The sequence below is a fragment of the Macrobrachium nipponense genome, chromosome 39, assembly GCF_015104395.2.
Source record: "Macrobrachium nipponense isolate FS-2020 chromosome 39, ASM1510439v2, whole genome shotgun sequence".
NCBI lineage: Eukaryota > Metazoa > Arthropoda > Malacostraca > Decapoda > Palaemonidae > Macrobrachium > Macrobrachium nipponense.
The window spans coordinates 37,224,502-37,250,166 of NC_061099.1; positions in this window are offsets into that span (position 1 = coordinate 37,224,502).

A 25,665-nucleotide genomic window follows, 5' to 3' on the forward strand; every position below is an offset into this window, starting at 1 on the left:
GCAGCCAAAGAGCCTTCCTTACCACACCAACCCCCCTTACCCCCCTCCCCTACCAAACAACTCCACCCCTGTACGTACAGTGAGTTCTTTCCAACCGTCTCTAGATATATTCGCTAGTTGAGGGGAAACTGCACCACACGAAACCCGTTTTGTCCTGTTCACTATAGATACCTCGGGAATTATAATTGACGAGTGCTTCGTCCCCTGTGGGATTCGATAATAATGTGACAGTTACGAATATGTGGCTCAATATTTGTGAATATATATATATATATATATATATATATATATATATATATATATATATATATATACACACACACACATATATATATATATAATAACGGGGCCACCGGCCCCCGTTATTCACTTAGGTGGAAATAGCCAGAAGAATAATATAATAACTGCACGTCTCTGGCAGCACAACGTAATGTCCATCACACCTCATCTCCAAAAACCCAACCAGGGCTATAATAACAATTGGGTGTAGAAATTTTTCTCCATCTTGGATTCTTGAATCTCCCTCTTTGTCTGCAACTGCCTGCACAGACTCGTAGAAACACGTTGTAGGAAGACGAAACGTCTCCCTGCGGAAGAAGCGCTGTAGAACCCCCTAGATACGTAGAAACTCTCGCATGTGGGCAAACGACAGCAACATCTTTGCAACGGCTGGTGGGCGTCTTGCTAGCATTGGGGAACGACGATTATGGTGTATTTGAGTATGTCAGTCAAGTCACCGATCAATTAGAGAAGAATTAACCCCAGACATACTTCTGTCATATAATGACCTCAAAAAATTCTAAGAAACACTAACTGAATGTCTCCCAATTAACCCCATTCAATATGACCACTGAACTCATTTCTAACTTCAACTCGTGAAGGAACTCCATAGGATCGCTAAATCATAAGTCATTATCACAACCCGCAAAAAAATATTAAGTTCTCTAACTTAATTCTCCAATAATAAAAAAAAAAACTTCACCGAAGTCAGACACCAGCACACACTCCAGAACTCGGACTCACAGAATCTCCACGGACTTCTGTCATCACATTTCAAACTCACAAATTCTCACAAGCAAAAAAAAAGAAATAAGTAATGAGCCCATAACAAACACGTAACAAGCCCAGCCCCGAAATTATCACTGAAAAATGTTCTCTCAAGCTCTAATATTTCAACAACCCACAAAATCAGTAAAAACTCTCCAATGGCTAACAGCAAAAACCCCTCACTGCTCACATAACTCATTTCCATGAGACGTAATATCAAACGCCCATTTCATGCAATTCACACACCCCAACAAATTACTTCTCCCGTCCAGAAAGAAATGCTATCTAAAGCTTAACCCCGATTACATCTCTCCCAGGAAAAGGAAAAAAAAAAGATAAATAAATAAAAGATAACAACAATAAGTGAACTTTCCCCATTACACAATGTATATAATATACATAGCCCCACATTTTCCCAATAAATGCGATATGTAACATTACAGAATTTTGTCATCGCAACTTTTCATCTATCGGACAGCCGGAAAGCAACTCCTTACACGTGTATTTTCATGAAATGCTATGGTCAATATTTCCAGATATTGCAAAAAAGAGTCAGCAACCGGACTCATCCCAGCATTTTCAGCAAAAATCCTCCTGCAAACACGTCAGGTGCTCGAGCTGCAGCATAAAAATGTCTAGTCAGACTTCCAACTTCAAAAACCCATGATTCAAAAAAAAAAAAAAAGGTTCTATACTGAAACCACATAAGCACATTTCACAAAATTATCTCCAGGATATGACTAAGGTGCTCAAAAATTGTCTCAAAGACATAACTCTCACATGATATTACTCAATTATATAAAATATTATCACCTATCCAGGATAAAAAAACTACGGTAAACTCACAATTCAGCAATTATATGCTGCCAAAAAATAACCCACTGGTGAATATAAAAAATGCAACATCTCCATAGGGACTCGTAAGACTGCAACGCCTTAATGCCACTCGCCTCCAATTAGTCACGAAACCAAAAAGAACCACAGAACCCCACTCTTGGCTCGAAAAACTCCAGAAAAAAAATCATAACCACAAAACACAGTCACCCCCAAAGATTAGTGCCATCCCATATATCATCACCATATTAATAATAACACCACTCCGGCAATATAAGTAGTCCCTCTATTTGATTAATAACCACACCACCATATTCCCTTTCATTTCACCAATAACCACATGTGGAATAAAACAAGTCTCCAAAAAAAGATTATTACACTCCAAGTAGGATAATCAAAAAGGAAACTCCATCTCAAAAAAATGCACTCAAAGCATCTAGCTGACACACTAAAAAATATTGCCCCATATCTCCTCAAATAGATGTCTCCATTTGCAACAAAAATGGCTGCAAAATAATTGAACTAAACATAGCTCTCATCACATAGGCCTAAACTGTGGAAATTATATCTCCAATATAATAAAAAATATCTCATGGCCAAAATATTATATCTCCAAAATATTATATCTCCAATTCTCCAAAAAATAACTCAATGTTATAGTCAAAACCTATAAACTCTCTGTTTAGCATAACTGCTAAGAAAGGGCAAACACTCGGCAAATAAAATTGCCCAGGAAATTCCAGAAAAAATCACCAATGTGCCATAACTCATTATAACAATACTCCAAATATAAAGTGTCTAAGCAAAGACTTCCCCATATGCACTACAGCATTGGCCACTTGAAACTTAACCAAGTTTCCTATCTCTGGCAAAATTGCAACAAACACAATTGTGCAAGAGGCCAACAATTTCCGGAACACAAATATTCAGAAAAAAAATGTAGTGCCATAATGTATACATTCGAAAATGCAAAAATGCAAAAAATTCTCCTATAAATCTCTCTGCAGTATCAAACAACTGAAATTATAAACACATTCCTGAACAATGAGTCCAAGTCACGAACTGAGATATTAAAAAATTCACACAAACTGGAGAGAAAAATAAATTCAAATTCACCCATGATAAAAAAAAAAAAAAAAACTTGCGTCAGCGATGGCTAACGACTAAAAAAGGGAAAAATAAATATCAACAGCACTGTTGACTATCCCCATGACTCACGTAGACTTCAAGCAATTATCAGCTGAACTCATAAAAAAAAAGGTGTCGTTAGTTCCTCCCACATTAACAAAAAAAAAAAAACAATCACCACCCTTAGTATCATCACAACACCCATGTTAGTATAAAAAAAATAACACCAGTATCATATCAGAACTATCATTATCAGAATTCGCCAGTACCAGTAGTATCACCCAATATTAGTAAGTATCAGTACTCGCCCAATTTAACACTCGCCCATTCACCAGTATTAAGTATCAGAATCATCAACTATCAGTACTCGCTAGTATCAACAAAATTGCTATTATCAAATTCACCAAAATCCACCAATAATTGATATCACCACCCATAAAATTATTGGCACATTTCCCAAAAATCATTAACACCATGAGTTCAGACAGAATCTCCAAAAATATCTCCAGTAATAATAATAATCCTCCATAGTTAGTCTCCTTAAATATCTCCAGTAAGGGCATTAATATTGCCATTCCCCAGTATTTATCAATATTGCCACACCAAAACTCCAAAATCAACACCACTCACCACCAATCATCACCACTCAGCAATCATCACCAATGGCATCACCATTCACCACCACTCAGCACCATTTTAAAGTAACTTCCACAACACCAATCAAATCTTCATTAAAAAAAAATAATACTCTCCGAATCCTCAGTTATAATTATGCCCTCTGACATTGCGTAAATGCATTCTCCAAAGCATGAGGAAACTTGCACCACATCCATATGCACATCATTTCATTTTCTCTTCACTCAAGTGAAAGAAAAAAAATCTTTCTAAAAGAAACCCTACGGGCTTGTCATATCATCACCCAGACGTTATCAGCTGATTCGATGGCATTGAAATTTCCTATTCAAGGCCAGACTCGGCCCCCACTGCCCCGACACAAAGAAAAAAAAATGTAGTTCACCCCCCACTAAAAAAAAAAAAAGAGCTTCACCCTCCCCGTCAAACATTCCCCCCAAGGAAGACCACTACTCGCCCCTTGCAAACATTGCACTGACTGCGTATGCATGAGCGGCCACTGTCTCCCAGAGGCAAAACACTGTTGCACGTATGAAAACCATTCATATACACACATATGCATTAAAACAAAGACGAATGCGTCTCTTCTAAACATGCGCTAAGATAAAACTTATCACTTTCTGCTACTTTGAGAGAAATCTATTGTAACCTAAACTGCCTCTTTAAAATTGTTCACACATAAAGTCAATAAACCCCAGGGCTCAAAAAAACACACTGTAACACTTACCCCTTCAAAATGAGAGAAAACCCGGAATCTGCGCAATTACAAACACGTGAATCTCGTTGGCACAACGCAAACACGCTCGGCAAGAAAGCACTTGCCAATCTTCCACCCACAAGCCAGACTGAGTTACTCATCTAAGCGGGCACCTCACGATGGGCGAATTTGCTGACCCTAGTTCAAATGTCTTCGCTCAGTACCACATGCCCACGGATGAATATTTCTCATTCCCTCTCACCCAGTAACTGAAATTTTCCACAACCAGACACTCTGAAAACGGCATTTTATAGCTGATACCAATCTCACAAAAGGCTTTTTCATTCAACCACCGCTGCACACCAACTAATAACGGGGCCACCGCCCCCTTTATTCACTTAGGTAGGGATAGCCAGAAGCAGCGGGCAAACTGGTTTGGTAACACTTTTCCTTCCTCTCTCTCTCTCTCTCTCAGACATAGGCAATAGGCCCCCCCCCTCTCTCTCTCTCTCTCTCTCTCTCTCTCTCTCTCTCTCTCTCTCTCTCTCTCTCTCGACACCTCCCCTCCATTTCATTAGGTCATCAAATCAGAGTCGGAACTACAAAAATATACGTTTATTCAAAGTAAAGAATTAATTGAATAACTCAGATTCTTACAGGATAATTGAATGGAATGATAACTCAAAGTTCAATTAACTCAGATACCCCCTCTCCCCCCCCGGGTAACTAACAGTCTATAAAGTAATTAGTCATCACCATTCCTCCAAATATGGTTCCCCCTACCAGAACACAGTCCCCTCCTCTAGATCACAGTTCCCTCCACTAGATCCGCCTGTTAAAAGACAGGAGGAATACACTAATGAGCACACACAATTGTAATGATAAAGTCAAAAGATTAAATGAAATAGAACATCTTTACAAATATCAAAAATACAGTCAAGCCACACCTTTGGCTAAAACACAGTAATTCTTACCCATCTCAGCCAGAATCTCACTACACAGAATAAATATATAACGTTCGCAGAGCTATCCTGACATCTGCCTTTTCTCCTCGTAACCGTCTCCATCATTCTGGCTAATTACCTGCCATTATGAATGAAAGAGGCTCACACGTACAGACAAACTCACGCCCTTTGTCCACGCCTTACAACCGCTCTAAACTGGTTTCAAAGTCACCTCTCTCAAACGCCCATACCTACAGGACAAATGTTGACCTGCTTAGTAAGGATCTTAATGTCACACCATCCAACAAGACACATAAGCACTCTTAAGCTGTCGCTCGGACTCTCTGTCTCCATGGGAAGTTAAATGATGAATCCCCAATTTCTCAGGAATGTCAAAGTACGTGACATACAACAATGTCTCATACATCTCATTATCAATCTTTATATTACATATATATATATATATATATATATATATATATATATATATATATATATATATATATATATATATATATATATATATATATATATATATATATATATATATATATATATATATATATGTAAGGCCTAGGGTTTTTGATTAATAATGTATTGTTCCATGTGTTCCCTTGACCTATGGAATGTGGAGAACAGGGTAGAGGTAACGACGAGAGTAGCTGACAATGAGATTCTAGGGGTGGCGTGAGATAAAAATGCTTAGTTCAACAAGTCAATGCACGACAGTTTATGAACTCTTCTCAAAGTGCCTTTGTGAAAACTGGATGCAGCTAGAACCGCGAGGCGCTATCGAACTGTGTGTTCGTATGTGCGTGTGTGCCTCTTTTTGTTAACCCTCTTACGCCGAAGCCCTAAAAATCAAAACCTCTCCCGTATGCCGGCGCCGGTTTGGAGTGAGCGCGGAAGTGGAAAAAATAATTTTTTCAAAAAATCACAGCGCGCTTAGTTTTGAAGATTAAGAGTTCATTTTTGGCTCATTTTTTTTTCATTGCCTGAAGTTTAGTATGCAATCATCAAAAATGAAAAATAATATCATTATCATATGTAAATAATGCAATATATGGTAGCAAAAAAAAAAATTCATAGATAATTGTATTCAAATCACGCTGTGCAAAAAAAACGGTCGAAGCTAACGAGTTAATTTTTTTTCGTTGTATTGTACACTAAATTGCAATCATTTTGATATATAATACATAGTAAAACAATAAAAGCAACACCGGAAAAATATCATCACAAAATGATGTACGAATTCGTAACGCGCGGATGTAAAAAAATGTTATTTTCAAAATTCACGTAATTCTAAATATTGTTCTAGAGACTTCCAATTGCTTCTAAATTAAGACAAATACTTATGCAATATTACGATACTGTAAGAGTTTTAGATTAGAACTTGCAGATTTTAACCATTTCGGACGAGTTAAATTTGACCGAATGTCAAAATTTTTATATATATATTTTTTTATAAGCACATATTTCGGATATGGAAAAAGTTACAACCTTCAATTATTTTTTATTGTATTTTTCATGAATTTGCACACATTTTGATATATGAAACTCTATAAAAACGGCTAATATGAAAAGGAGCAAATATTAGGATAATGCGATGTACGTATTTCGGAGGACTTGCGGCCGCGAATCGCGCGCGGCGGAGTGAAGGTAAATATATTTTTCAAAAATTCACCATAAATCACAATATTGTTCTAGAGACTTCAAATTTGTTTCAAAATGAAGAAAAATGACGGAATATTACTAGGCCGTAAGAGTTTTAGCTTACAATTGCGTTTTTCAACTATTTCGGTAGAGTCAAATTTGACCGAACGTAGTTTTTTTCTATTTATCGTGATTTTTATGCAAATATTTCAAAAAAAGAGAAAAGCTACAACCTTCAATCTTTTTTAGTTGTATTCTACATGAAATTCTTGCACATTTTCATATATAAAAACTTTATGTAACAGCTAATTTTAAATGGTGCAAACATTTCGACAATCGCACAAAAAAAATTCTGATTTTTTCGGAAGAGTTACCGCGCGGACGTAAGGAAATTTTTTTTTTTTTCATAAATTCACCATAAATCGAAATATTGTGCTAGAGACTTCCAAGTCGTTGCAAAAATGAAGGTAAATGATTGAATATTACTAGAATATAAGAGTTTTAGCTTACAATTGCGTTTTTTTCGATCATTTCGGTAGAGTCAAAGTTGATCGAAAGTTGAAATTTTTGCACTTAACGTTATTTATATGAAAATATTTCGAAACTGATAAAAGCTACAACCATGGGTTGTTTTTAGTTGTATGTGCATGGAAATTGCGCACATTTCCATATATAAAACTTTATGTAACGGCAAATTTAAAAGGGTGCAAACATTAGGGACAATCGCACGAAAAAATTTATCGGAAGATTATCGCACGAACGTAAGGAAAAAGTTTTTTCATAAATTCACCATAAATCGAAATATTTGCTGAGAGGACGTCCAATTTGTTGCAAAATGAAGGTAAATGATTGAATATTACTATAATATAGAATTTTAGCTTACAATTGCGTTTCTCGACCATTTCGGTAGAGTCAAAGTTGACCAAAGGTTGAAATTTTTGCACTTATCGTTATTTATATGAAAATATTTCAAAATTGATAAAAGCTACAATCATGAATATTTTGTTGTTGTATTTTACATGAAATTGCGCACATTTTCATATATAATACTTCATGTAAAGGATAATTTAAAATGGTGCAAAAATTATGTCAAAGGGACAAAATAATTTTTGAGATGTGTCACTGATACTTTTTAGTGCGATAAGAAAGAAATTCGCGCTTGCGCGCCTGCGCGCCTGCGTAGCGATTGTAAACAAAACAACGCCTTGATCCGTGAACTCCCAGCATCCCCCAAGGCGCGTGATTCAAAAGTTTTCGGCTGGTAGGCCTGAAAGTATTTTTCTGCAAATTTTTAAAAAAACTTTTTTGAGCCGACGTATGATACGTCCAATCGGCATACGGGAGACATTTTGACTCGACGTTTAATACGTCCAATCGGCGTAAGAGGGTTAAAAGAGTGTCATACCCAAGCCTATGGGGAGATTTTGACAGAGGGTCTTCAAGTCACAGGCAAAGATGTCGTGGCATTCACCGGGGGAGTTTTTGTGACATAGTGTTTAAGTGTCCGGCTGTTTGGGTGAGTGTTGAGTTACTTTAGCCAAAGAGTGGCTTATTATCTGTTTGACATTTTTGTGATGATATCCAATGTTTAGCCTCTGTCTGTTAAACTTGTGTGTGTACTTACCGGGATGTGTTCTGTATCTTTGAAACAGATGGTTCTGGAATGCAGGGGGACAAAGAATTCCCAGAGGGGTGTAGACTTTTTTTGGTGACTAGACAATGTACTGTTCGGGGTTTTTGAGTTAGTCTGTAAGACTGGATTACTTGATTGATTGATTTATTTGTTCGTTGTTAATAAACGTTAATGTTATGACGCAACTCTCTCATTTTCATTACCTGTTAGAATGGAGAGGTGTCGGAGCTAGAGAGAGAGAGAGAGAGAGAGAGAGAGAGAGAGAGAGAGAGAGAGAGAGAGAGAGAGAGAGAGAGAGAAAGGCGTGAGTAATGCGGTGTGTTGGTTTGCCTTCCGCTCGTGTTCTAACGCTTACCATGAATAATGGGGAGGGGGGGGGAATCCCCCTATTAACATGGTGGCAGGCGGTGAAAAAGGTTGTTATAAAAGTTTTTCTTTTTATGCCTAGGAACGCCAATGTAGAGATGGGGTGGCCAGTTAGAAAATAAAAAGGGGTTATGTCTTAGCGATAGTTTTCGAACAACAAAGCCTTTGTGGGATTGTGGAAAATCGTTAAACTGTTAGTTTTCAGTTACTTAGTGAGAAAAAATGAGAAAATATCTATCTGTTAACTGTGCTAAAAGGGAGGAAGGATTTTATTGGACTCAGCATTTTTCCCAGGCAGTCAGCCTAGAAGCAGTGAGCGCACCCAGTATGACTTTTGCTGTGTAATGACGAGTGCATCCCGAGATGGCCGTGAGGGTGTTGTTATTACTGCCGCGTTTTACGAGAATTTCTTCGAGTTCTTTTTGTTCCCACGTTATGGAGTGGTGAGTGTTAAAACTATTGTTTTTGAAGGGGTGGGTTTTGTTTTTTTTAAATATTTCAGGGTTATGGGATTGGTTCAAGAGGTAAAAATTTTTCTTGTCTTTGCCCCATAGTGATGTGTTTCTTTATTTGCACGTGTTTATAATAGACGTATTCATTCGTCTTTGTTTAAAACATAGGGGTGTATCATCATGCATGTGAACTGTGCTTAGATAGCCACAATTTTACGGGCTCAGCACTTTCTACTTACCGCGCAGAGAGGCGAGTTGCATTGTGGGTACTGCATACCTCGAGGGAGGGCATTGCGAGATGGGTACTAGTGTATACCTTGGGAGGGGGTCCTCAGACACTGTTCAAGGGGAGATGGGGGTACTACTGTGTATGCTTCAGGCTGTTCTGTCGCTTGACTGAGGGGTTGTTCTCAGGGGGGGAGAAACCTTTTTTTTCTCATTGGGGGGTGAACTCCTTTATTTTCTTGTGTTGGGGTAGGGTTTGCCCTTGACATTGGATGCTAAGATATCAGCTGATTGATTAGTTTGATGAAGTGAAACGCCCATAGTCTTTTTTTAGAAAGATATTTTCTTTTATCTTAGAGGAAGAGAAAAGGAAATAAAGAGAGAATTGAAATGCATTGTGTTGTGGATGTATGTTTTACTTGTGCCTTGAAAGACACAAATATAAGGGGGATACACAGATTATTTTTTTATTGTGTTGGAGAAATTACTTTGAAATGCCGATGATTGGTGTTGTATCTGTGTTGTGTGCAATGGTGTTATGTCATGGTGTATACTGGAGAAATTGTATGTCATAGGATTCAGCAATACTGGTGTATGCTATTTGAATTCACCCTTACTTGAGATCTTTGCAAGAGAATTATTGCTATGGAGAGTTATTATTATTATTGTTATTATTAATAAGTATTATACTTGAGATGTGTCACGGGAGGTTTGCTTAAGTATAATTATCATTACGGGAGAATTGTTTTGCGAGAGAGTTTTGAGATATTTCATGGGAGATTATTTAATAATTATTCATGGATAATTATTATGATGAATTAACGGGAGAGATCTTGTCTTAATTATTTGTTGAGTTTTTGTAACTTTCGAGAATATTTCAGTGATTCACGGGGATGAGTTTTGCTGAATCTTGATGAATCTGACTGAATCTTGGTGAATTGTGGTGAAACTTGCTGAACTTTTGCTGAATTTTTTGTGCTGAATTCTTGGAGAATGGATAAGCATTGATATTGGCGATATTTTTTTTGTACTGATACTGATGATTTTGATGATAGCAATTTTTTTGGTGATTTTGTGATAATGATATTTCTGATACTGATTTTTTTTATACTAATACGTAGGCGTTTTAATGCTATCAAGGGTGGTAAAATCTTTTTTGAATATGGGAGGAACTAACAACACATTATTTTAGTTTTTTTTTCTTTTTTTTATGAGTTCAGCAGATAATTGCTTGACATCTGGTGAGTTATGGGAGATAGTGAACAAGGCCGTTGATTTTTCTTTCGCCTTTTTTGGAAATTAGCCATCGCTGACACAAGTTTTTTTTCATCATGGATGAATTTGAATTTATTTTTTCTCTCCAGTTAGTGTGAATATTATCTCAGTTCGTGACTTAGAGTCATTGTTCGAGAACGTGTTCGTGTTTTAGCTATTTGATGCTGTAGAGAAATACACGGGAGAATTCCTGCATGTTTTGAATGCATACGTAGTGGTGCTACATTTTTTTCTCTGGATATTTGTGTTCCAGAAATTGTGAGTTTTCTTGCACAATACCTTTGTTGTATTTGTGACAACTTTGTGAGAGATAGGAAACTTGGTTAAGTTTTCTAGTGACTTATGTCGTAGTGCATATGGAGAAGTCTTGGCTAAAACCCTTTGAACTTGGAGTTCTGTTATAATGACTTGTGGCACATTGGTGATTTTTTCTAGAATTTTCTAGACAGTTTTATTTGCCGAGTTTTTGCCCTTTTTTTAGCAGTTATGCTAAATGGAGAGAGTTTTATAGTTTTTGACTATAACATGGAGTTATTCTTTGGAGAATTGGAGTTATAATTGAGATATATTTGGAGTTATAATTGGAGGTATATATTATTTTGGAGTTATGATTTGAGATATAATATATGGGAGATATATTTTTGGCCATTTTTGATATTTGCCAATAGTGATGAGAGCTATGTTTAGTTCAATTATTTTGCAGCCATCTTTGTTGCAAATGGAGACACATATTTGGAGATTATGGGGCAATATTTGTGAGTGTGTGACTTAGTTGCCTTGAGTGCACATTTTTTGGAGATATATTTTTTGGAGCCTTGTTTTGGAGTTATTGGGGAAATAGAGGTAAATATTTTGTATTTGCCGAAATAGAGGTGATTATTCTCTATTCCTGGAGTGGTGGTTTTTTTTATTTATGGCTATTGGAGAAATAAGAGAGAAATATAAGGGGGTTGGTTATTAACCAAATGGAGGAAATATTTTTATAACCGGAGTGGTGTTATTATTAATATGGTGAAATATATGGAGTTGGAATTAATCTTGGGCGGGTGACCCTTTTTTTTGTGGTTATGGAGTTCTTTCGAGCCAAGAGAAGAGTTCTGTGGTTCTCTTTTTTGATTTCGTGACTATTTAGAGGCGAGTGGCATTATTGCATTACGAGTCCTATGGAGATATGTGCATTTTTTATGTTCACAATTGTGTTATTCTTGGAGAAATATAATTTGGGTAAAGTCATGTTGAGAGAATAAGTCTTTGAGACAATTTTTGAACACATTAGTCATATCCTGGAGTTAATTCTGTGAAATGTGTCTGTTAGACGTTTTTTTGAGAATCATGAGTTTCCAAACTTATGTGTCTGACTGGACAATTCTTTATGCTGCTGTTAGAACATGCGTCCGCAGGCGATTTTTCTGCTGACAAGCGATGTGATGAGCCGTGTGCTGACTTTTTTCCTCTGATGATGATAGATCAGAATTTTTGAAATATCTGGAAATGTTGACAATAGCATTTCACGAAAGCGCATGGGTAAGAGTTTGCTTTCTGGCAAATTCCGGGGCTTTACATGGAGCATTTCTTGGGGAAAAACGCGGGAGTTATGCATATTATACATGTATTATGTATTTTGTGATTGGGGAAATCTTCTTGTGATTATCCTTTTTTTTTATTATTATTTTTCTTCCTTTTCCTGTGAGAGATGTAATTGGGGGGATTGAGCTTAAGTAGCATTTCTTTTTTGGACGGGAGATTTGATTTTACCGGGAGATGTAATTTTTCGAGGGTTGCTATTTACGTAAATGGGAGTTTTACATTAAGTGTCATTGTAATTAATTATTGAGCAGTAAAGGGGTTTTTGCTGTTAAAAGTTGGAGATTTTTACTGATTTTGTGGGTTGTTCAAATATCAGAGTTTGAGAGAACATTTTTTGGGTCTGGGTGTTACGAGATTCTTTTTTTTCCTTGGGCTCATTACGATTTTTTCTTTTTTTTCTTATGAGCACATTCGAGTTTGAAATGTGAGTACAGAAGTCCGTGGAGTTGCTGTGATTTCTGAGTTGTGTGTGTGCTGATGTGTGAGTTTGGAGAACTGAGTTGGAGAACTTGATGTTTTTTTTCTTTGAGAGTTGTGATGATGACTTATGATTTAGTAATCATATTAAAGGGAGTTAATTGGGAGACGTTCAGTTAGTATTTCTGACTTTTTGAGATCATTGTTTGATAGAAGTAGTATGTCTGGGTTAATTTTCTTAGATTGACCAGTGACTTGACTGACATACTAACACCAAAAAGTCGTTTCCCGACTCCAGCAAGACGTCCACCAGCCGTGTGCAGAGAGGTTGCTGTTATTTTACCCCAGGGTGATTACAAGAATTTCCGTGATGGTGATCAAGAGAGTCCTACAGCGTGTCTTTTGGGGATCTGCAGAAGCCGTGAGAAGTCTTCTACAATGAGGGAGGCATTCCGTCTTCCTACAGCTGCTACAGTCTGCTACAGGAGCAGCTACTTGCAGACAAGCAAAGAGGGATATTCAAGAAATGCAGAAAAAATGAGAGAAAATGCGCCTAGTGTTATTTGGAGATATAAGAGTAACAGACTTTATTTTATAATGCCAGAGACGTGCAGTTTTTACTTGTATTTTATTTTAAGCCGGCCAGTGTGTTTTGTATTTTGCTAGGCGGGGGCTAGCATATGGGGTGGCCAAGCATCTGTAAGGCCTAGGGTTTTTGATTAATAATGTATTGTCCATGTGTTCCCTTTGACCTATGGAATGTGGAGAACAGTGTAGAGGTAACGACCCGAGAGTAACTGACAATGAGATTCTAGGGGTGGCGTGAGATAAAAATGCTTAGTTCAACAAGTCAATGCACGACAGTTTATGAACTCTTCTCAAAGTGCCTTTGTGAAACTGGATGCAGCTAGAACCGCGAGGCGCTATCGAACTGTGTGTTCGTATGTGCGTGTGCACCTCTTTCTGTTAAAAGAGTGTCATACCCAAGCCTATGGGGAGATTTTGACAGAGGGTCTTCAAGTCACAGGCAAAGATGCTGTGGCGTTCGCCGGGGGAATTTTTGTGACATAAGTGTTTAAGTGTCCGGCTGTTTGGGTGAGTGTTGAGTTACTTTAGCCAAAGAGTGGCTTATTATCTGTTTGACATTTTTGTGATGATATCCAATGTTTAGCCTCTGTCTGTTAAACTTGTGTGTGTACTTACCAGGATGTGCTCTGTATCTTTGAAACAGACGGTTCTGGAATGCAGGGGGACAAAGAATTCCCAGAGGGGTGTAGACTTTTTTTGGTGACTAGACAATGTACTGTTCGGGGTTTTTGAGTTAGTCTGTAAGACTGGATTACTTGATTGATTGATTTATTTGTTCGTTGTTAATAAACGTTAATGTTATGACGCAACTCTCTCATTTTCATTACCTGTTAGAATGGAGAGGTGTCGGAGCTAGAGAGAGATAGATACAGAGAGAGAGAGAGAGCGAGAGAGAGAGAGAGAGAGAGAGAGAGAGAGAGGGATTGCCGAGAGAGAGAGGGAGAGAGAAAGGCTGTGAGTAATGCGGTGTGTTGGTTTGCCTTCCGCTCGTGTCTCACGCTTACCCAATGAATAATGGGGGGGGGGGGGAATCCCCCCCATTAACATATCTATATATATATATATATATATATATATATATATATATATATATATATATTCACAAATATTGAGCCACATATTCGTAACTGTCACTTTATATATATATATATATATATATATATATATATAATATATATATATATATATATATATATGTATAATATATATATATATATATATATATATATATATATATATATATGTATATATATATATAAAAAAAAAATATATATGTATATATATATCGAACTACAAATGTCCTTTAATATCTAATTTACTCTACCCCGGAATTAATATATTTTCATATATGTTTAACCGAGGGGGAATTTATTAAGCGATAATAGAATTGCTGACCGACAGGCGCGAACCATCGACCTCTCAATTCCAGGACTGGCAGTGAAGCCTGAGCCAACCTCGCCACCGCAAGAGATATAAGTTCATGCCGCCTCCCATCTCAAATACCTGCCGCGACCAGGTATTTTTTGTTTTGGAGACTGCATCAAGCCCATCTCGTTCTCGGTAGCGTGGTAGTGCTTTTGCCCGCACGTAGTCATATTATACGTCATATCACATTACCGTGATTCATATACATATATCGAACTACAAATGTCCTTTAATATCTAATTCGCTCTACTCCGGAATTAATATATTTTCATATATGTTTAACCGAGGGGGAATTGATTAAGCGATAATAGAATTGCTGACCGACAGGCGCGAACCATCGACCTCTCAATTCCAGAAGCCTGAGCCAACCTAGCCACCGCAAGAGATATAAGTTCATGCCGCCTCCCATCTCAAATACCTGCCGCGACCAGGTATTTTTTGTTTTGGAGACTGCATCAAGCCCATCTCGTTCTCGGTAGCGTGGTAGTGCTTTTTCCCGCACATAGTCATATATCGTCATATCACATTACCGTGATACATATACATATATCGAACTACAAATGTCCTTTAATATCTAATTCACTCTACCCCGGAATTAATATATTTACACATATGTTTAACCAAGGGGGAATTTATTAAGCGACAATAGAATTGCTGACCGACAGGCGCGAACCATCAACCTCTCAATTCCAGGACTGGCAGTGAAGCCTGAGCCAACCTCGCCACCGCAAGAGATATAAGTTCATTTGTAGTTCGATATATGTATATGAATCACGGTAATGTGATATGACGTCTAATATCACTAAGTGAGGGCAAAAGCACTACCACGCTACCGAGAATGAGATGGGCTTGATGCAGTCTCCAAAACAAAAAATACCTGGGCGCGGCAGGTATTTGAGATGGGAGGCGTCATGAACTTATATCTCTTGCGGTGGCGAGGTTGGCTCAGGCTTCACTCCCAGTCCTGGAATTGAGAGGTCGATGGTTCGTGCCTGTCGGTCAGCAATTCTATTATCGCTAATAAATTCCCCCTCAGTTAAACATATATGAAAATATTATTAACTCCGGGGTAGAGCGAATTAGATATTAAAGGAACATTTGTAGTTCGATATATGTATATGAATCACGGTAATGTGATATGACGTGTGTATATATATATATATATATATATATATATATATATATATATATATATATATATATATATATATTTATATTATATTATATTATATATATATATATATAATATATATATATATTATATATATACAAATAAATATAACAATATTTATTAGGGCTCGTGCCTTGTATGATAAGGTGCCCTATGAGGTAATGTTAGACTAGCGATAATCTTACGCTAAGTCGGTTGGTATTGCACTTCCATCTTCAATGGAGTGTCTGGGGTTTGTAGATCACTTACGAAGTCGGTATTATCTTGTTAGTTATTACGACGATGTGTTAAACTCATGTGAGGTAGGTTCTTGTAGAAAAACACGAAATATATAAAATAGATATATTCTTCTGAAGTTTTACATGATGAAGATCAGATATTGATTGTACAAGTCTTCTAATAACGATAGCTTGATCGCTTCTGCCAATGATGATGGCTAATCCTATTCCTCTACATGATAAAGTTTAGGTAAAGAGGTACAGGTCTTCTATTACGATAGCTAACTCTGTTCTGCCTGTACTACCCATCTCTGTTACAAGTTATGAAGGAACAGACAGTAGTTCGAACATATGAACATACATACAAATGACTTAGTTTCATACGAACACACAATCAAAATGAGACACGCTACAGATCACGTAGGCCGTTTGAATCATAGGTCGGGTAGTTTTCTCAAGCAGGGAGCTTGGACTGTTTCAAAACAAATGAATGACCACAGATGACGGCATGTCAACTTAGCCTACATACTTATTGATACGTCATCTTTAGCGTCTCTAGTCTGATCACATTCCTGCAAGCAATCTTTTTATATATATGGACTAACAATTCCATATTTTTATTATGTAAACACTTACATCAGCTCGGTCAGCTACCCAAAACCAACACTGAATATTACTCAAAACTTGACTTGCATTTGACTTATAGGAGTGTGATACAGACACTATGTGAATATATATATATATATAAGTAAATAAAAATTCATGGTGTACATGAATTGATTCAAGTAATAAAATATAAAACAATGATATTGGTAAATAATAGTGATCACGTGATATATAATGATACAGTTTTTTCACGTTTCATTTTCTCTTTAAGGATTACTTATGCTACAGAAAATACTAATGTTACTCGATAAGTGCATAGAATGAAGATTAACATGATAAAAATCATATTTTAACATGATAAAATAAAATTTCATATATGAATTGATAAAATTATTAATGTTTATGCTGATTGATTCGTTGATTTTATGCTAAATGTTATATATCTGATTCATTAATTCATATACTAACTCATAAATTAACTGCAGATATTGGTAAGATAAAAGGTAACAGATTGATTATAGGCTACCTGATTTGTTAATACATATGTATAGGATTCATATAATTATGATTAATATATGTGCACTTTAAATAGAATTCCTATTGCGTACACGCAAAGATATATTTCGATTCCGGTATTTATGATCATTTATATTATAGATTCCTAGTGCGTACACGCAAAAAAAAAAAAATAATATTTCGATTCTGTTATTTATGATCATTTATATATAGGATACATGATACTTTATATATATAGGATACAGGACCGAGGTATACTACTTCACTTTTAACTAGCGTTTCGAACAACTTTTCGTCCATTACACAGTTCCAGACAACCACCTATAGCCCAATGGAACGGCCTATTTCACAGGGTTAAAACAAAGGGGAAAATTTGCCTGGGCAGGAGTCCAACGTTCTATTTTTTGGCTTCCTTCATACTTATTCTCTGCATCCTAAGCTACACGATACGTTCGCGATGAATAAAAAAAAACATCCCCAGCACGAGTCCTTCGCCAGCAAAGTAGAGTTGAATATCCTTCAGGTCGTAATTGTCGGAAGTATGTCCCTTTCGTAGTCGATTCCGACAGCCGCCGGAGCATCCGCATTAAAACGAGATTAACGACGAGATATGGTTGTCGGTCGAAGAAGTCCATGAAATTCCTTTCACACTGTAGGCGGTTGTTACTTGACTGTAGTCGTCCGCTGCGACGAACGATTTTTTGAAGTTGCGATGTGAAACTCTCGTACTGCAGGACACTGTAACCAGGTTCCATTAATCAGCCTGCAAGTGAAATTATACTTGTCACAAGGGCAAAGTAAAATTCAGACGACATCCAAATACAGGGGAGGGAAGAGAGCCATTTAGACCAGGACGTAACACATGAATTCGCTGATATTTTGGAATTTCAAAAGAATCCGCTGTACAAACTTTTTTATCCATGGCATTAACAATGAGTGAACCTATCCAGGTCTATGATGACTTGTAAAAATATCCATAATTTATAAAAATAAATAGATATCATTACGAATCTCAAAGAAAATTCGATATTACTGGTAGTAAGTTACTAGACAAAGAAGTTGGAAAACGGAGCTAATTGTAAGATTGCCAGGCAACATAAGAGTCAAACAAAGAGAAGATTAATCATGATTCTGTAGTTCTCTATGCTAACTGAAATTAAGTTATGATAAAATCTGATCCTATGTGCCCTAACAAAAAGTTTCATATTCAATTTTCTCGCGCGCATCCTCTGAGGTTAATTTTAAAAAACTTATTAATAGGTAGGAGATGCAACGAAAAAACCCACTATGTAACTAATTTCTAAATAAACTTTGGGTTTTTCAAGAAAATGTGACATTTTCCCATGAATGTTTTACTTGAATTGTAATAGGCTAATGTTGCAAGTAAAATATTTCATATATATATCTTGATACTTCTAAATGTCTATGAGGTTCAGAAAATTAATTCATTTTGTTGTTATAGAAATTCTATTTTGCTTATTTTGTTATTAATTTTAAAATGATTGCAACTCCTTAGCTAAAGTTGCATTGCGCATGACGGATAGACATGTCTGCCTTGCCCATGAGAAGTTCGGGCTAAGCATTCCTTTCTCCAGTAAATCTGCTTCGCAAGCAGAGACGACACACAGATGAAGCCTGTGTAAGCAGATTATTGAGGTTTAAAGGAACAAATGCTGATACGGCAATGATGACGTCGTCACTTGGCAGGAGATTGCTCTCAGCCAGCTAAGAGTTACGTACTTGCTGTAATAAAATACGACTTTAGGATAAATTTATTATCTTTTACTACTCGACCCACACGAAAAGAATGTCTGAAAAAAAAAACAGTACCAAAATTGAAACAACTATATTAGTTTTTTTCATGTTGGAAATCTGCATAATTGTAATTATGTTAAAGTTAAAATATTCCTTATTCAAACTAATGAAAAAGGATTCCATACAAATTCTATATATATTATTTAGCCCTGTATAAGATTCATATAGGATTATTCCATAGATAAACATTTTCACTTCTAGACTTCCTGACTTTTTAAAGTCTCTTTTATTTTATTTTATTTGATTTATTATTTATTATTATTATATATATTTTGTTTTTTTTCATTGACTACGAATATAAATCACCGGGACAGACAATATGTCAGTAGGTTTTGGATATGTATTTGAACTTTTAGCTTATTTGTCATTACTAAATATATACTGGATATATATTTGGATATTTAATTAATCTATGGTTACGTTTTTTTTGCTTATTGATTTTTTATCGTGATTCCTTTTTTATTATAAATTTCTTTGTAACCCTTCCGACTTCTTACGGAGTGTATTAATATTGACTCCACTTGTATCCATATTATTTTATTTTTTTATATTTATTTATTATATATTTTTTTATATATATTTGATAAATTATGGTTGGCTTGAATATGTGGGAAAAAGTGTTCTAGCGGCGTACCGTATAAGGCTACTTGCGGCATCAATTCTATAGATACAAGATTATAAATGATAAAGGTATTTAAAAAAACCGCGAGAACCGCTATAATCCAGTTCGGATCCAATATCACGAGTTTTAACTCGTAAGACATTGACACTTCCTATTTAATTATCAGTTATTCTACCAAACCGATTGACACTGGGTGATCAAAAAATATTATTATTTGGTTTTCTTAATGGAAAGGAATGCACACCACGTGTATGGAGATTAGTTATTTGATTTACACCACCCGAGTCAGATTATCATGTGTTGAATTCCATGTTTACTGATTTAGCACTCATAAATATTCCTAACGCACTCAATTGCGGTGTTTGTTTTTAGTGCTATTTAATTCTATATAAACGTGTCAAGGAAACTATTAACAATAAGAAGGGTGTTTATTCCATCTGTCAGACTCGTAATTCTGTTAATAATTCTAAGTATATTCTTTCAAGGATTAATTTGGCACAGGATAGGCCCTTAAACTGACAGGCCTGTAGTGTGTCCCTTGTTTTCATGACACGTGTTACAATCAGTTATGTGCTTTTTATATCTGGAAGAATTGTAGGCCAGAAAACAGTGATTTGGCTTTCTGTGACATAGGAGGGAACCCTGGATGACGGAATGCAATCAGTTTATGACAATTGGTATGAGAGAGATTATTATTAACTAACCTGGTCGTTAGTCCTCTGCTGTGTTCTTCGGGTTTTCCTCGTCACAGACCTACATATAATATTACATTGATTACATTATTCTGATACACATACTATAAATAATATATTTTGCTTTAGGGTTTCTGCTCGAAGTGTTTATTGTTTTTGCCTAGCCACTGACCCTGTTTCCGTTTCGAAGTGTTTATTGTTTGGTGTTTATTGTTTTGCTTATTGCTGTTGACACTTGCTTTGTTCAGTTTGTAACAGTTCTGCGCTCCGACCCAGATATTCAATACTCTCGCTTCTCTTGGTAAGGAATTTTCTTGTTTAGATACGGTTTTTTAACAATAGGCACGGATGTTTCTATATCTTTTAGTCCAATTAATGGTTCTTTGCTGTATGGTGCGGGATTGCGGGATAATGCGTCAGCTATGATATTTGTTGCTTTCCCAGGTAAGATATCTTATCTTGGCTCCAATAACCTGAATGATCATTTGTCACCGAGTTCTTTTGGACTGTGATTAAAGCCTTTGAAAAACTCGGTAAAGACTCATGTTCAGTAAGGGACTTTATCAGGATAGCCATAGATTTATGAACTTAAAATGTACTAGTGAGTTAAAGATACCTAGCCCTTCCTTGCTTATTACTGCATATTTACTTTCAGAGGGCTTTAGTTTACGTGAATAAAAAGCTATAGGAAAGAACTGTTTATCATATTGCTGAAGTAGTATCCCTCTTACCCCTTTGGTCCTGAGGCGTCTGTTGGCAATAAAAAAAAAAAAAAAAAAAAAAAAAAAAAAAAATTCCTTATTTAAATCAGGGATTTTTAAGTTAGGTAAGCTGCATTATTCCGCTTTTAAGATATCGAACGCCTGTTGATGCTTTTAGCCACCAAATAATCAATCTACGCTCTTCTTCGTAAGATCTGTTAAAGGAGCTGTCATGATTGAAGAGTTACATATTTACATACGATTGTAATACCCACTAAACGCGCGAAAGTGCTGTATCCCCCCTTTTACGTTAATAGGTTACCGGAAAGTTATGAATAGCCGACACCTTACCATGGACTACTTTAAGACCTTGACTAGACACATAAAAACCTAGATAAACATGTTTTCGGTTTTTAAAAACTCACATTTAAGATACTTTACTCTGAGATTATTTGTCTTTGTCTCTGTAGCACTAGCTCTAGTTTATGTGAATGTACTTCTAAGGTATTTAGAAAAGATTATAAGACCAACCATATAAGCATGTAGGGTATCCCCTTAAAAGTCTCCAAACACTATATTGTAATTGGGTGCAACGTAAGCCGAGGCATACGTAAAAAATTGATAATGTCCCCTCAGTGTGCTGAAAACGGTGTATGAGGTACAATCACTTAGGTAATGGTATCAGGTAAAAGCATTTAAGTAAGTCCAAATTGGTGAAAAAAAAATTTATTCTAACCTAACAGAGATAAGATGTCGTCGGTACATGGCTACGGAAAACTATCGGGAGTCGTTTCCTTGTTTAAGCGTCAGAAAATCTACGCAGATACGCCAAGTCCCCCCCCGGGGGGGGGATCCTTTTATGGCATGACGTTTGAGGGAAACATTATATGGGCTTATTTGATTTCCTAATGACTCCTATTACTAACATTTTTCAACTTCGTCATTTATCTCTATTTTGAAATTTCATTGAGAATCTATACGAGGTACATAAATAGCTTTTATGTTTGTCCTTAGAACGTGTTTTGTGTTAAATTACATCCGTTTTTTTCCAGAGATCACTCGCCAGTGGAGAAACTTTCCTGGTATTCAGGGTAAAAGATAAAAAAAATTTCTGCTGAATCACCTCTGCTTGAATGACTTTACGGATATTACTTTAGATAGATTATCAGAGAGATTCATCTACGACTGGTTGGGGGCGGGATTAAAATTAGCAACAATAAAAGAAACTGCGATATTTATATGTATAGGTTTTGTGGATTACTAGATTAACATGTTGCTGCGAGTCAACTGTGTCTAGGGCTTTGTTTGCGGAAATCGTTATTATTTTCAGAGTGTCGGGAAGGATTAAAAATTTCATTTCCCAGCAAAAAGTCTTTTTACACGCACTAAGACATTCGAGGGTGCATGCTTCTCGAGATTTTGCGTGCAAACTACGACTGTGGTTGTGGGATTAATTCTGTTGGGGTCATTTGAAAACAATGTTTACGAATTTTATGAGACAAAATGTATAGTTCCTTTATATAAGTTATTTATTTGTTTAACTGTCTCTTTTTTGTTCAAACGGATTTTTTAATATGTTTGAAGGTTTATAGGATTTTCCTTTGATAAACACGCCTTATTTTGCAGGATGTAAGATAATATTTGTATACCCCTAGGATGAATCTTTAATTACACTAGATACAGATCAATGTTTTTTATAACTATAGAGGTGATCTGTAAACGCTCGCTTATCCGGACTTCTCATTAGGGAAGTTCGAACAACAGACGGTGAGTCCGTAAATACAGATATTACGTGTACTAAAGAAATAAAACAAGATATTCTAATTTTTACGGCGCGTACAGTTGGGCTTAATCCACCAGTATTTTATTATAACTTAATGTATTAAAATTAAACGAAAACCTGCTCTGATTACTTTATACGGTCGTGTGTTTCATAGGAAAAAATCCTTTTTTTAATTCAAAAAGATATTGGCATGTATGAACCAACATCGCTTTTCCCCACTCTGCTAGAGTCGCTTATGTGTGGAATTTGCTATGCTTTGAACACTCGGCAGATTGAACTAATAACCTTGACCGCTTGACTAGGTGACACAGTCACCGAGTTTGCTTGTTTGATTCTGAACGGGCCACTGTTTCTATTTCTTTTTGTAATAATTAGGATCCTTCTCTTTATTACCATTGGCAACGTATTGTGGTGTTTTTTTTAGCATTATGTTGCTGGTTACGTATAAAGCAATGAATGGACGAACTATTAGGAACTGAGCGATTACTAATAAGAACAGTTATCACTTCCTACTGCATTCCATATTAAAAAACTGTTTGTACTTCATTCTTTGCTAAAATTTGAAATAGTGAGGGATCCTGGTAGCGCATTTAGCCTGATGAAAGTTTTTTTACAGACATGTTATTCCTTGCAATCCAGCCATATTTTTAAAGTTAAGTTGAGTCATTGAGGTTCGATATTTTATATAACTCAAAAAACTCAAGGCTAAAACTGCGATCGGGACTTGCAAAGGAGCATTTATTGTCATGACCCGAAATAGTGTTACCTCTAATTTATCTAGATTTGTAACGGGTGTTCCACTTGTTTTTGTGTGTTTTTTTTTTTTTTTTCTAATCACTACGGTGCTTAATGACCCTATCCATGCATCTGTATAAAATACAGACGTCCACTGCGTAAACGATATTCACTGTTTAATATGATTTGTTACATAAGGGATTAATAATCACCCAAAATGATAAAAATTAACATAGTATATGATTATGATATTTCAGTAGAACTTCTGGAAACAGACACTCAAAGATAAAAAAAAACTCGCAGTAGCGAAATCTCAATGATTGTAGATAAAATTTCTGAAAAAAAAAAGTAAGAGTTAAGATGTCTCGTAACTTCAGCCACAGGAATAACGAAATTCGACCTGCAAGGAAACGCTCAAAGTTACACCAAATGAATAAAAAAATTGTACTTAGCTTGCTTTTGTGGGAAGTCACGGTGTTCGATAACGACACACGGCCTTGGTCCTCCTTCTCTATTTAGCGGATGACCTGGTTTTTTGGCTTGAGTTTCCCCCATAGCGCGTTGTTGGGATGATTCGACCCTTGAAAATCCGATGCTGCAGACGCGTTCGGTTTTGTTTCTTGCAGTGCCGGAAAACGCTCACTAAACGATGTTTTCTTGAATGATTCTAATGAGAGACGAAGCTTCCGTTGCCGTAGGAAAAGGACACGTCGGTTTTGTTTCTTGAAGTTATTCACTAAACGAATGATACCTAAGTTGCCTTGATGAATCTTGTTGTTTTCTGAAGTCCGCTCACTAACGATGATACTAGGTTGCTTGAAGAATCTGCTGCTTTCGTCGTCGTTGACTTCATGATTTATTATTCTGTTTTTTCTTCGTAGGACGTTTGTAGAGTTCTTCTGGTCCTGCCACCAATATTATGGGTCGTGCCTTGTATGATAAGGCGCCCTATGATGGTAATGTTAGACTAGCGATAATCTTACGCTAAGTCGGTTGGTATTGCACTTCCATCTTCAATGGAGTGTCTGGGGGTTTGTAGATCACTTACGAAGTCGGTATTATCTTGTTAGTTATTACGACGATGTGTTAAACTCATGGTGAGGAGGTTCTTGTAGAAAACACGAAATATAAAAATAGATATATTCTTCTGAAGTTTTACATGCTGAAGATCAGATATGATTGTACAAGTCTTCTAATAACGATAGCTTGATTGCTTCTGCCAATGATGATGGCTTAATCCTATTCCTCTACATGATAAAGTTTAGGTAAAGAGGTACAGGTCTTCTAATGACGATAGCTAACTCTGTTCTGCCTGTCTACCATTCCTACTGTTAAACAATGTTATGAAGGAACAGACAGTAGTTTCGAACATATGAACATACATACAAATGACATAGTTTTCATACGAACACACAATCAAATGAGACACGCTACAGATCACGTAGGCCGTTTTGAATCATAGGTCGGGGTGGGTTTAGTTGTCTCAAGCAGGGAGCTTGGACTGTTTTCAAAACAAATGAATGACCACAGATGACGGCATGTCAACTAAGCCTACATTAACTTATTGTATACGTCATCTTTAGCGTCTCTAGTCTGATCACATTCCTGCAAGCAATCTTTTATATATTAATATATATATATATATATATATATTTATATATATATATAATATATATTTATATATATATATATATATATATCGAAAATTATATGTTACAGTAAGACTGGGGAAACCATGGATTTCACGAAATCCCTGAAATGTCAGGAATTCGAGAAATCACCAATTCACTTAGGAACATTTGATCTCCGAGGGGCAAATAGTACTATATAGTATGAAATGGAGATTTCATGAATTTCCTAAAGACTTCAGGGATTTCGTAAAATCCCTGGTTTCACAATTCT